Consider the following 14876-nt stretch of genomic DNA (forward strand, 5'->3'; position numbering starts at 1 on the left):
TCCTTTTATGGTCAATTGCGAAGAACTTTAGAGATAGCAACCATACGTACTCAAAGGGGGGCCTCTTTCACCCGACCATGAAGAACTTTAATGTTATATCGATTGGTAAGTTTATTCACTAGGGATCTTGGAAAACGACCCCATAACTAAATTAAAAAATTTATATTTACAGAATATATTAGAAATATATTAAGACATTTCTATTTGTAGTGCAATGTTGTGTTGAGGAGGTGAGCATCTGCCAGCCAATAACTAAATTAAGAAATTTATATTTACAGAATATATTAAAAATATATTAAGACATTTCTATTTGTAGTGCAATGTTGTGTTGAGGAGGTGAGCATCTGCCAGCCGCAGCATACTGGTGACGTGCTAGCTGTGCCCCGCCGATGGATTAGTTAATTTTTTAAACTGTAGTCTCAAAGATTCTTGAGTCATTATGTAGTGTACACTTTTGTTTCCCTGTGTAAACGTTTTTTGGCAACTTCAAAGAACTTTTTGTAATGCAACGGACGACTCCTTGCAATCGAATCTCCACGCTGTAAAGGCTCATGAGGTCCTTTTTTACCAACAGTCCCGGTAGGTTACTTGCTCACCACAAAGAACTTTTTTGCATCGGATATTTAATCCTTGTGAATAAATAAATTAATATACACGTGTAAAAATTAGTACAGTACTATTACTTAAACTTACGACTAGTACTCACGTCAAGGGATGCTATTTAGCATGTAATCTTCGCGGTAGATAATACTAATAGGAGAAGCAGACGGAATGGTGCATGCTGTACAATAGGGTAGGATCGAATCTTATAGCTTGGCCCCACAATACAATGCGTCAGGTGGAATATTGCTCATATACACCAGCATCAATCTATTCGGGAGTCTATTACACCAGAGATACCTTGCAGATCTGACAGCATAGTGGACCTAGTGATGTGACATGCATGGCTGATGTGCGGCCGAGATATAAGATGTGCGGGCAACGAGTTAGACAAAATCCACTTCCGCCACGACGCCGGCGTGCAGCCATCGATGGACGTATCCCTCTGCCATTTCTCGCTGGTCGAATTCAGGGTCAATGGCTGGTACGGCTTCGAAGAAAAGTACCACGCCCGCAAGCTCTTTTTACAGGAAAACGACCGCAAGCTCTTCACTGACCGCGAGCTCTTCTTCTTCCTGACTTCGCCCGAGCCATGGCCATGCCCTGTGCTTTGGAGCGGGCCACCGTCGAAGTACAAGTCCTACAGCATGGTCCGTGATGCATTGCCCACAAGCCAGCAAAAGAAAACGATGGCAAAGCTACTGGAAGCACACGGCACTGCGGTTGATCTCCGGACTTACCTCTCTGATACAAAACTCGCAGCGGCTTTCTCTCCCAACCTCGCCTCATCACCTCCCGGGCTTGTCCTTGATTCTACTGGCGCCAAAGGTAAACTTGCTTCTGACACTCCCGATACCTGGTTCCTGTTCGAGCATCGACTCTCGACTCTCGAGTGAGCAGATAATTTACTGATATTTTCCTAGGTATAGATTCCTCATCCGCCGCCGCCTATCGGGTGATCTCGTCTCTCCGTACCCAGGACGCGGTCGACGCCCTGTGCAGGAAGCACGGCCTGCCGACGGCCTACACCGCGCGCCCCGCTGGCGACGGGGCTGCCTTCACTCCGCCTCCTGAGCGGGCCGTGTCCCTGTACGCGCACGCGCTGGAGGCCGGGGTGCGCTTCCCACTGCACAGCTTCTTCTCCCAGGCGCTCACCCACTTTCGCCTCGCGCCGGGCCAGCTCACGCCTAGCGGGTGGCGCGTCCTTGTGGGATTCGTGGTGCTCTGCCACGACGCCGGCGTGCAGCCATCGAGGGACGTATTCTGCTACTTTTTCTCGCTGTGCCCATACACGTCCGGTCGGTACGGCTTCCGGGCAAAGCACGACGGCTGTGCGCTCTTCAAAGGGTGGTATTTTTCGGGATCCGAAGAGACGTGGAAGGACAGGTTCTTCTTCCTGACATCGCCGGAGCCATGGTCGTGTCCCGTGTTTTGGGGCGAGCGGCCGTCGAAGTACAAGCGCTCCTGGATAGCCCGTGATGAAGCTCCAGCGCTCACAACCCAGCAAAAGAAAACGGTGGCAAAGCTACTGGACGCACACGGCACAGCGGTTGATCTCCAGACTTGCAGCGGTTTTCTCTTCCAACGTCGCCTCACCACCGCCCGGCGCCAAAGGTAAACTCGCTTCTCACACTCGCGATACTGGTTCCTGTCTCGCTTCTCACACTCGCGATACTGGTTCCTGTGTCGACTATCGAGTGAGCAGATAAGTTACTGATGAGTTTTGAGCTAGGCATGGATTCGTCCGCGGCCAAGGTGAAAACTGAGCCGGACGGCGAACCGACGGTGTCCCTGAAAAAGAGGAAACACGAGGAGGCAACCATTTCAAAAGACGGTGTCCCTGAGCACAGCACGCCCCATGCTGCCCATGGCTGCTCGGCCTCCGCGTCCGGCTTGGGTGCCCCGCCTGGTTTCGACCCAAAGGCACGGCACCTGCCCGTGCCCGACACACACGACGGCGACAGCGCCGACTGGGAGGCCGCGAAGAAGGTGCTAGAGTGCATCACCACGCCGTCGCGGGAGCGTGGGTTCGCCGCTGCAAGTCCCTCCGACGTCGTCGCGTCGAGCTACTCCGCAATGCTCCAGGTATGCTGCGACCAAATCGTCCATCCATTAGCAGTGGCATGTGATTTGTCCGGTCTCATTGTGTTTTCCGTGCACCCCCCGCACGTGCAGGCCGCGAACTACGCGTCCTTCTCCTTCGGCTATGCGCTGGAGCTGGAGAAGAAGCTGGCGGCGCGGGACAAGGAGAATTCTGCTCTGCGGGTGCAGCTGGAGAGCGCCAAGACCGAGCTGACCGCGGCGAAGCGCGCAGCGGAGGCGGACGGGAAGGCCAACAAGACGACGGCGGTGTAGAAGTGCGCCGCTCTCAGGATAAGGCCGCGCCTCGACGCCGCGCGGCCCGACTCGTCGCCCCCCTTGATTTAGCATGTCTTTAGAAGTTCGACTCTCTGAACTAGTACTGCGCTATTTTGGTTATGTAATGGGAAGGACAAGGTAACCCAAGTTAAATCGAAGGACATGGTAACACCAGTTAAATCCAGCGAAGAATTTGCAGCCACTGTAGGCATCTCCGACGTCGGCTCGTAAAACATAAATTAGTGATGAATATTTGGAAACAGGGCTGAGCTAGGACTTCCTATAAAATGGAGCTTGATCGCTAGCTTCGGTCTCCCTTACCACAATTAAGTTACCAACATGAAATGACATTTTAAACTGAAATTAAATTACCAACACGAGATGACATTTTAAGCCTCACTTCCTGTGTTTATTGGAAAAGAACGGAAGATGGTTGTATTCCTCCTAATAAATAATATTTTTTTAGATACAAGCGCTCATATATACACGCATACACTCGCCCCTATGAACACACACACGCACAATAAATCCAGAAATAAATGCGAGCATCAGGATTTGAACCCTAGTGGGCTGGGGATACTACAGTCCTCTAACCATCTAACCACAAATTGGTTCGCTCCTAGTAAATAATACAACAAGTCAAAATATATTAAAAAAATCGGAGCATTGGTTTTTTTCTAAATTATTTTTTATTCACAAAAGTTTACACTGTATGTAGAACATCCAACAATACTTGTTTACAAAACAAATAAATAAATTTTCAATTTTTTATTTTTATTTTTTACTGTTCACAAGGGTGCATGTGAGTTTGAGATCACAAACTCCATGTTTAAGTTTTGTTTAATATGATGATGAGAATGAATAACAGAAACACAACTGGCTCTTTATAGCTCGATGAAACCTCTACTGTAATGAAAGTTTCTCCTGCTACTCCTTATCTTACTTGAAGTTTTGTTGCACATTTATCGTATAAACGGTCTGCGTGGTAACCAATAAGTGGTGTTATGTGTTGTACGTGCATAATTTAAAAACGAGCTGTCCTAGTCAAAACAAACTCCATTCTTTTAGCCAATAATCTTCTTCTTCTCCAAGAAAGAAAGTTAGGATTCATGCCTCTCGCCGGCGCCGGCACAAGTCCGTCTCGTCTCCGGTGGCCCTAGGACCATTGAGGCGCGGTGGATCCTGGCAAGGACCGGTGGGAGGGATCTGTTTTTGATCTTTTAATTTTCAATCTTGTTAGGGTTTGTGTCCTGTTCAGAAAGGTGAGACGGCGGCGGCTTCCTGAAGATGAAGTAAAGGTCTCCCCGCTTAGCCTCCGTTTTGGCGGTGCATCTAGCATTGTTGGAGGGCGTGTGGAGGTGTGTCTTCGGCAAATCTATCTTTGGTGGATTTACTCGAATCTCGTCGTTCTTCTCGTCGTCGTCGTCGTCGTCGTTCTTCATCGACGACGGTTACTGTTCTGGTGTGCTGGTCCTATGGGGCCTTAGCACGACAACATCCCGACTGTCTACTACAACAAGTTGTGTCCGACTCCGGCAATGACGACGTCACGCCTTCGGCTCGCTTCAGTGCTTCTAGTCGTCGCTAGATGGTCTATGAATCTGGATAAATTTTTTATTTCTGATGTTCGTTGTACTGCATGATTAAAGATGAATAGATTGAAAGTTTTTCTGAAAAAAAACTCCATTCTTTGGGTATGGGATGACAAAGAAGTATGAGACCAGAAGGTTACACCCTTTAACCTTTTCCAAGCGTTCCAAATAAAATATGTGTTTATTCATCATCGCATCTCACAATTATATATTTACTGTTGCTACCCGTGCGTCATGCGGAGGAACAAGAGGAGGAAAAAGTAGTAATTCCAAAAAGGGTTCCCTCTAATTTTCTTTTTTTATACAAGGTAAGAAGATAAGAATTACCAGACCAACTGTTTTAAAAAAATCGACGCCTTACATCTAGGTCAGCAGCAAATCTTTTGCCTCTGTAGCTTCGCTAGTCCCTGGCGCGGCAGTATCGCCTCGGATGCGGGCATGCGGCCTTGCACACACTGACACACATGACACAGACCACAGTCTAGTCTAGATTCTAGAGGTCTGCACAGGGCAGATTTCAGGGCCCGGGGCGGAACTCAAATTCGGGGCCTTTTAATATAGACATCATGATAATAAAATTGCGGGTATGACAAACGGCAGTTTCCTGAAAATGGCAACAACGTCTTTCAATTTTCCTAACAAAGAACGCGAGGTGTGGACGGGAGTGACGTGGCCGACCACAGCACCTGGGCGAGGCCCATGTCGTCGCAGGTAACAGGGACTCGAGGGGAGGCACCAAGCCGAAAAAGAGGGCTAGTAGAGTGATGGTCGGAACGGCGGCACATCGACAACGAAGGAAGTGGCTAGAGCAAGCCGGCGCGGCAGCGTAACACAAGGCACGGGTGATGGTGGACAGCAGTATGTCCAGGGACGGAGTTAGAAAATTGGCATGGAGGGGGCTAGACTATAAGCATGATGTTCACATTGGACCTAACCAATTGGCTTTATTATTTTTGATGAATTAGCTCTTTTCCTATTCATGTCTTCCAAGTACAAATGTCTTCCAAGTACAAATGGATAATTGGAAATATCCTAATTAATTATTGATGTTTGTAACTTCTAAAATTCATCCTACTTCTGTAGTTTTATAGTCACAAATTAATCTAATGTCAAAAAATATAGCTAAGGCACAATCAAAATTAGATATAGAGTAAACTAACCTTTGTTCCTTAGACCATCACTGTCATGCTTATTCGTGCGGGTGAGACCAGCCGGCCGGCCATGCGTGGTGCCCCCGTGCAGTTCTTGATCGCTGCCCTCCTCACCCTCTATGGATCCACTGATATCAGCTTGATTAGGCGCTCGACGTTGAAGCGATGTCCATTGGCAGGCAGTCGGCGAACGTGCGTTTGTGCGTGTGCTACAAGGACTTGGAGTCCAGATCGCCGGAGAACGGAGCTGCGGACTTCATAGGCGACTCGGCGTCGGCGCATCGCGACTCCACCTGCGACTCGCGATCGCGGCCAGTCGGCTAGGGTTAACCTGAATCGGGATCGGAAAGAAGAACAGGAAGACGTCGTGTAATCAGCCGCTACATGTCCTCCAGGCCCATGGGCTACCTGACCTGCCTACGTAACAGGAATTTGGGGGGCCCGGGGTGGCCGCCCTCTCTGCCCCCCCCCTCAGGGCCGGCCCTGGGTCTGCACGAATCCTACGTGTGTACGCGCACACACCACATCGGCGCATGCCTAGGAGCACGGCAGGGCTACGGGCTACGGTTCTCGATCAATCAGGTTAACAAAAAAAGCAAATAATGCGGTAATGGCCCTGTTTGGATCATGCGGTTAGAGTTAGTTTGGGTTAGTTGGGGGCTCAAATAACCCAAAAGTATCCAAACAGGAAGGGTTAGAGTGGGTTAGTTTCATCTAATCCAACTATCCCGGTGGAGAGGTGCTTATTTGGGTTAGAGTGGGTTAGAAAATAATTCTAACTCTAACTGTGTTAGAGTATCCAAACAGGGCCAATGCCCACGCATGCCACTGCAGCGTGGGTTGACGGACGTGACAAGACAGAGGAGAGGTGCCTTCGAGACGACTGCACACACCCCTACCCATCCGACCCGAGATTTGCCCTCTCCCCCCTCTCAAATCCTCTTCCAAATCTTGCAAATTTGAAAATTTTGTCCGTGGATTTCGAATTCAAACTCTCCCTCAAGGTAATCTTCTTCGATCCCCTTGTTTTGATCCAAGTAATGTTAACAAATTGCTTATTTGTTGCTAGTTTGGGGAAACCCTAGTTTTGTATGGATCTAGAGATTTGCATGGAGATGTGAGATGTTTGTTTGCCAATTTCCTATGATTAGGCTTGTTAGTATGTTAGGGTTATTCTTATGGGTGTTCTTATGTTGGTGCTAGGGTTAGGGTTGTTGTTTGTACTTCGTGTTAATCCTTGGATTATAACTCATGGAAGCAATGTTATGTTGTGTTGTTTGAATGCTTATAGGGATGGGAAGAACGTGTGTGTTTGTTCATCATGGGGACAAAGACGCCTTCTTGAAAGGCAATATCGAACCGGACCTGGATGAGTTTGAAGTGGTGTTTGATAGTAGTCCTAGCTACGCGGAGCTCTTGCAACAAGTGAGAAAAGAGTTGAATTGGATGGACCCTAGTGATATCGTTGAGTTGGAGTGAGGCATAATGTTGGTTTTGGAATGCACATCCGTTGGAAGACAATGCATGTCAACTCGGAGAAACGTTGGATTGCATACAAGGAGACGGTGGCCGAATCACTAGACAAGGCTCTTGAGTTATTTGCAACGAAGAAGGTTGATTCAAGTTTGCATTTGGACTTGAACCGGAACCCCTCCCCTTTGATTGCTAGTAGCCCCCACCCTTGAAGCGGGATGAAATTGTTGAACCTCTTTTGACCCAAGAAGTGAGGCCAACATTGAGCACGATTCCAAACAACCAAAATGAAGCTTTGCAAGAGGAGAATGATGAGTATGCGGACGATGACAATGAAGTTGATCTCCATGACAATAATGTGGGTGATCTCGACAAATATCATTTGCAAGAGACAATGGACCATTCCACCCCTTATTCCCGTGGCTATGCATCATATTCGGATGATGAAGGTCCCGATGAACAAGTTGATGAGGAGGGGTGAAGGAGGCCGAAGCTTTTGAGAAGGTATTCGGTCGTGATCATCGGACTACATTGTTCAAGGATGTTAGTCTCGCGGATGAAGCCGTGGTAGATGGTGGCCAAGGGATATCTCTTGGGGTTAGGCCAAGATCTCACCGTGATTTGGATGACGGGAAGAACGGCATTGCTAAAGGGTCTAAGTTCGATACCTTCTTGGAATTGAAGATGTGGCTCAACAACTACTCGGTTACGCATTATCGTCCACACAAGGTGGTGAACTCGGACATCAATGTGCGCTACACGGTTGCATGTGCATGTGAAGATGAAATATGTCCGTGGATTGTGCGTGCAAGACCATGGAAAGGAGGTCCCACTTGGCACGTAGTGAGTTGTGTGCCAACTCACATGTGCCGAGGCAAAAGGGTGGATGGCAAGATTGTGTCCCAAGACCACAGACAACTCACGTCCGAGTTCATCGCTTACAGGCTCTCCAACTCAATATCCACGCTTCCAAAAATAAGTGTCCAACATGTCATTGACCTTGTGAAAGCCATCTTTCATTACAAGGTGAAGTACGGCAAGGCATGGAAGACGAAGCAAGCCGCATTTAAGATGTTGTATGGTACTTGGGAGGAAGCATACAACCGAATCCCTAGGTTGTTGTTATCCATGGCCGCCACAAACCCGGGCATGGTTCATATGGTCGAGCCTCATGGGAAAAAACAACGGTTCATGAAGAAAGGGAAGTCCGAGTATTTGGCCATGGTTTTTGGGCGTTCGAGCAATGCGTGAGGGCTTTCGAACACTGTAGACCGGTCATCGCCATTGATGGCATGTTCTTGACTGAAAAATACAAGGGCACCTTGTTGGTTGCGATAGCAAGTGATGCCAATAACCGGGTGTTGACATTGGCATCTGCTTTGGTTGAGGTGGAGAACAATGACAACTGAGAGTGGTTTTTGCGTCTTTTGAGGATGAAGGTGGTACCCGCTCAGAGGGAAATTTGTGTCATATCAGATCGGCATCAAGGAATTCTTAACGCGGTGGAGATTGACATTCCCGGGCATGCTCCGTCGCACCACCGATGGTGCATGAGGCACTTTTGTTCCAACTTCTATAGGGCATGTGGCCTTAAGGAGTTGGTCGATGATCTTCAAGATTGTTGTCTCGCTTTCTCTGACAAGCGGTTCGCCACTTTGTACAACAAATTGCTCGCACACAAAAAACTTGATCCCGGTGGTCAAGACTTTCTCAATAGGCACATTCAATACCGGAACAAGTGGGCACGTGCTTTTAATGAAGATGGCCAGAGATACGGTCAAATGACAAGCAATATGGCTGAATGCTTCAATAGGGTGCTCAAAGGTGCACGTGGATTACCCGTGAAGGCTATAGCTCAATACACATTTTACAAGATGAATGCCTACTTTCTAAAGTACTCTATGGAAATGGATGCACATATAGTGGGTGAGAACAATCACAAGTACAAGTACAAGTTCCCACCCAAGGTTAATGAATGGTTGGAATTTCAATCATGGAAGGCGGACTCACAAGAAGCTATACTATATGAAAACGAAGAGTGGAAGTACTAAGTGAAAGAGCCAGGAGGAACCACAAACGATGGCCACCAACATGGAGGTTGGGCTTTCAAGGTGTCGCTAACATGTTGTGATTGCTCTTGCGGGAGGCCATTGTTGCTTCATCTCTCATGCTCACACTTGTATACCGCCGACCGCATTAGGAATGTGGACGTCAATCACCCACTCACCGTGAGGGAGTCGGAGTTCTCAATCATGACGGTCAAGAAAACATGGGCTCCCCGCTTTCACCCATACTTTGACCGATCACAATGGCCGGAGTACCATGGAATTCAACTATGGCCGGATCCGGAGTTGAAGGTTGTTAAATGGGGTAGACGTAAGACAAAGCGTCTTAGAGGAGACATGGATGGATGGGGCCATGGTGGCCGCCGCGAAGCAGACAACGACCAATTCCAAGAGCCTCGTGAGAGCTCCCGTTGTGGGGAATGCAAAGGTCATGGCAACAACAAAAGAAAATGTATGAAACCAAGGAAAAGGTCTAAGAAAAATGATGCAAGCACAAGCCAGCAAGGAGCTACACAAGGGAGCCAACCAAGTGGTAGCCAACAAGTGCCAAGGCAACCAAGTGGTAGCCAACAAGTGCCAAGCCAACCAAGTGGTAGCCAAAGAGGATCTAGGCAACAAAGAGGGCGGCAACTAGGACTTACAAGAGGCCGTGGTGGTGGTAGAGCTCGTGGTGGTGGTGTTGGCCGTGGTGATGGTCTTGGCCTTGGTGGTGGACTTGACCGTGGTGGTGGTCAAGGGCAAGGTCGTTATAGATGAATGTTTGGATACCTCGATGGACCATTTCCGTATGTTGCTCACTAACTATAATGTTCCATATGTTCTTGTTTTTCATATGTTCTAGTTGTCCTTATTCACTAATATGTTGCAATGTACATGTTCTTCTATTTTTTCTTATTGTCATTACTAACTATTATGTTTCACTCATTGTAGGTATGGCGGCTTCTCAACCCAACAAACCAACAATGAAAGAGGATGGCGAAGATGAGATGGCGGGATGGTGGGAAAATGCTGCGAAGAAGCTGAGAGAGGAGGATGCAGCCGCACTAAAGAAGATGGAAGAGGAGCTCGAAGAGAAGAGGAAGGAGAGAGAGATAATGGACCGTGAGTGTCGCGCTAGGGAGCATGCATTGAAGAGTAAATGTGAGGAGGCACAGAAGAAGCGTCTCAAGGATTTTCAAGAAAGAACCTTGAAACTTTGGGCATTTGAAGATGAAAAAAAGAGGAAGAACAAGATATTCATGGAGAGGGTGGTTAAGGAGGCTCACCGCATAAGGAAAAGGGAGGAGGAAGAGGAAGAAGAAGAAGAAGGGGAAGGGGCCTTGCTCTACGCAATAGAGCTATGTCATCTTCAACTTGCTTGTGGATGATAACTGTTTTATCCTCTAAACTATGCTCTTCGATTTGGTTGTGAACTAATATGTGTCATGAACTACTATGTATTTTGGACTCCTCGATTTGGTTGCGAACTACTATGTGTCGTGAAGTACTATGTATTTCCTTCTCGATTGCTCTCGGGATAGCTCTTCCCAGGCATGCAACGCCTCAGAGCTAGGCGTTGCACTGCTTCATGTGGCACCTCCAGGCTAGGCGCCACACCAGCCTATAACTTGCAAACTTTCTGTTGCTCTCTGGTTAGCACTTCCCAGGCGTGCAACGCCTCAGAGATAGGCGTCACACGAAGCATTGCAACGCCTAGCTCTGAGGCGTTGCATGCATGGCTATCCAGAGAGCAACAGAAAGTTTGCAAGTTACAGGAGGGTGCGGCGCCTAGTCTGGAGGCGCCACACGAAGCAGTGCAACACCCACGAGCTAGGCGCTGCACTGCTTCGTGTGGTGCCTCCAGGCTAGGCGCCACACCAGCCTGTAACTTGCAAACTTTCTATTGCTCTTTGGTTGGCTCTTCCCAGATGTGCAACGCCTCAGAGCTAGGCGTCACACGAAGCAGTGCAACACCTATCTCTGAGGCATTGCATGCTCGGGAAGAGCCAACCAGAGAGAAACAGAAAGTTTGCAAGTTACAGGCTAGTGCGGCGCCTAGCCTAGAGGCGCCACACGAAGCAGTGCAACGCCTAGATCAGTGCAACACCTAGCTGTGAGGCGTTGCACGCCTGGGAAGAGCTATCCAGAGAGTAAAGAAAGTTTGCAAGTTACAGGCAGGAGCTAGGCGCTGCACTGCTTCCTGTGGCGCCTCCAGGCAAGGTGCCACACTAGCATGTAACTTGCAAACTTTCTGTTGCTCTCTGGTTGGCTCTTCCCAGGCGTGCAACGCCTTAGAGCTAGGCGTCACACGAAGCAGTGCAATCCCTAGCTCTGAGGCGTTGCATGCCTGGGAAGAGCTATCCAGAGAGCAACAAAAAGTTTGCATCCTATTTGTGGCCAAAAAATTCGCTAAGTGTTTGTGTGGCGCCTAGCACGGAGGCGCCACACGAAGCAGTGCAACGCCCGCGTGCTAGGCGCCGCACTGCTTGGTGTGGCGCCTCCAGGCTACGCGCCACACCAACACTTAGTGTTTTTTTGTCCCTCATAATGGGTCATTTCTGGCATATTTTCAAGTAAATATACTTGCATCACAGAATAAACAGTAATGATCTTCATTATGACATTTTCAACACCTCTTGAACTTCAACAAAGACAAGAATTCTTAGAGTGACCATCACTTCAAGTTCAACATTACTAAGACATACATCAAGTTCAACATTACTAAGAGCTACCACCACTCCAAGTTCAACGACATAACAAGTTTGACATAAGCAAAACGCCCACTAGAAGAGTTACATAACAAATAGAAGACGACGACTAGTTCCTTGTGCGCTTTTTGGCTCCTCCCCCCTCCTGCTGGCTATCTTCTTCGCCTTCCTAGGAAGAGCAACACACTCCGGCTCCGGCTCCGGCTCCGGTTCCTCCCAGTCATCCACATAGTCATCCAAAGCCGCCATCCGCGAGGTGCCGACCGTCCTTTTGCCTCTTTGGGTGAAGTCTTCAGGTGTGTACTTATTGATTCCCTTCCTAGGCTTTAACTCATATGCTGACCGAACTTGATAGGTCCCCAAGGTCATATCTGAAGGAAATATGCCCTAGAGGCAATAATAAAGTTGTTATTTATATTTCCTTATATCATGATAAATGTTTATTATTCATTCTAGAATTGTATTAAACCGGAAACTTAGTACATGTGTGAATACATAGACAAACAGAGTGTCACTAGTTTGCATCTACTTGACTAGCTCGTTGAATCAATGATGGTTATGTTTCCTAACCATAGACATGAGTTGTCAATTGATTAACGAGATCACATCATTAGAGAATGATGTGATTGAATTGACCCATCTGTTAGCTTAGCACGATGATCATGTAGTTTGTTGCTATTGCTTTCTTCATGACTTATACATGTTCCTATAACTATGAGATTATGCAACTCCCGAGTACCGGAGGAACACTTTGTGTGCTACCAAACGTCACAATGTAACTGGGTGATTATAAAGGTGCTCTACAGGTGTCTCCGATGGTGCTTGTTGAGTTGGCATAGATCGAGATTAGGATTTGTCACTCCGATTGTCGGAGAGGTAACTCTGGGCCCTCTCGGTAATGCACATCACTATAAGCCTTGCAAGCATTGTGACCAATGTGTTAGTTGCGGGATGATGCATTACGGCATGAGTAAAGAGACTTGCCGGTAACGAGATTGAACTAGGTATGAGGATACCGATGATCGAATCTCGGGCAAGTAACATACCGATGAGAAAGGGAACAACGTATGTTGTTATGCGGTTTGACCGATAAAGATTTTCATAGAATATGTAGGAGCCAATATGAGCATCCAGGTTCCGCTATTGGTTATTGACCGGAGACGAGTCTCGGTCATGTCTACATAGTTCTCGAACCCATAGGGTTCGCACGCTTGACGTTCGGTGACGATCGGTATTATGAGTTTATGTGTTTTGATGTACCGAAGATAGTTCAGAGTCCCAGATATGATCATGGACATGATGAGGAGTCTCAAAATGGTCGAGACATAAAGATCGATATATTGGATGGCTATGTTTGGACTTCGGAAGGGTTCTACGCAAGTTCGGACAAAAAATGGAGTACCTAGGGGTTACCGGAACCCCCCGGGGAGTGTAATGGGACTATGGGGCCTTAGTGGAGAAGAGGAGGGGCGGCCAGGGCAGGTCGCGCGCCCCCTCTCCCTCTAGTCCGAATTGGACAAGGAGGGAGGGCGGCGCCCCCTTTCCTTCCCCCTCTCTCCTCCTTCCCTCTCTCCTACTCCTATTCTTGGAAGGGTTGGAGTCCTAATCCCGGTGGGAGTAGGACTCCCCTTGGGGCGCGCCTAGGAGGGCCGGCCTCTCCCCCTCCTCCACTCCTTTATATACGGGGAGGGGGGCACCCCATAGACACACAAGTTTATCAGTTGATATTTTAGCCGTGTGCGGTGCCCCCCTTCACCATAATCCACCTCAGTCATATCGTAGCGGTGCTTAGGCGAAGCCCTATGTCGGTAGCATCATCATCACCGTCATCACGCCGTCGTGCTAACGAAACCCTCCCTCGAAGCTCTGCTGGATCGGAGTTCATGGGACGTCACCGAGTTGAACGTGTGCTGAACTCGGAGGTGCCGTACGTTCGGTACTTGGATCGGTCGGATCATGAAGACGTATGACTACATCAACCGCGTTCTCATAACGCTTCCGCTTACGGTCTACGAGGGTACATGGACGACACTCTCCCCTCTCGTTGCTATGCATCACCATGATCTTGCGTGTGTGTAGGAATTTTTTTGAAATTACTGCGTTCCCCAACGGTGGCATCCGAGCCAGGTTTATGCGTAGATGTCATATGCACGAGTAGAACACAAATGAGTTGTGGGCGTGGGTATATACATATTGCTTGCCGTCACTATTTGATTCTTGATTCAGCGACATTGTTGGATGAAGCGTCCCAGACCGACATTATGCGTACGCTTACGCGAGACTGGTTCTATCGACGTGCTTCGCACACAGGTGGCTAGTGGGTGTCTGTTTCTCCAGCTTTAGTTGAATCGGATTCAATGAACAGGGTTCTTTCTGACGATCAGAAAGCAATCACTATACTGCGTTGTGGTTTTGATGCGTAGGTAAGAACGGTTCTTGCTTAGCCCGTAGCAGCCACGTAAAACTTGCAACAACAAAGTAGAGGACGTCTAACTTGTTTTTGCAGGGCATGTTGTGATGTGATATGGTCAAGACATGATGGTAAATTTTATTGTATGAGATGATCATGTTTTGTAACACAGTTATCGGCAACTGGCAGGAGCCATATGGTTGTCGCTTTATTGTATGAAATGCAATCGCCATGTAATTGCTTTACTTTATCACTAAGCGGTAGCGATATTCGTGGAGGCAATAGTTGGCGTGACGACAATGATGCTTCGATGGAGATCAAGGTGTCAAGTCGGTGATGATGGTAATCATGACGGTGCTTTGGAGATGGAGATCACGGGCACAAGATGATGATGGCCATATCATATCACTTATATTGATTGCATGTGATATTTATCTTTTATGCATCTTATTTTCTTAGATCGACGGTAGCATTATAAGATGATCTCTCACTAAATTTCAAGGTATAAGTGTTCTCCCTGAGTATGCACCATTGCCAAA

At 47.9% G+C, this 14876-nt stretch overlaps 1 pseudogene; it reads left to right on the plus strand.

Moving 5' to 3' along the window:
- The first annotated feature begins 1031 nt into the window (after positions 1 to 1031).
- Positions 1032 to 3122, plus strand: LOC125529700 (annotated as a pseudogene).
- The last annotated feature ends 11754 nt before the right edge of the window (positions 3123 to 14876 follow it).

This window comes from Triticum urartu, unplaced genomic scaffold (genome assembly GCF_003073215.2).
Source record: "Triticum urartu cultivar G1812 unplaced genomic scaffold, Tu2.1 TuUngrouped_contig_5783, whole genome shotgun sequence".
NCBI lineage: Eukaryota > Viridiplantae > Streptophyta > Magnoliopsida > Poales > Poaceae > Triticum > Triticum urartu.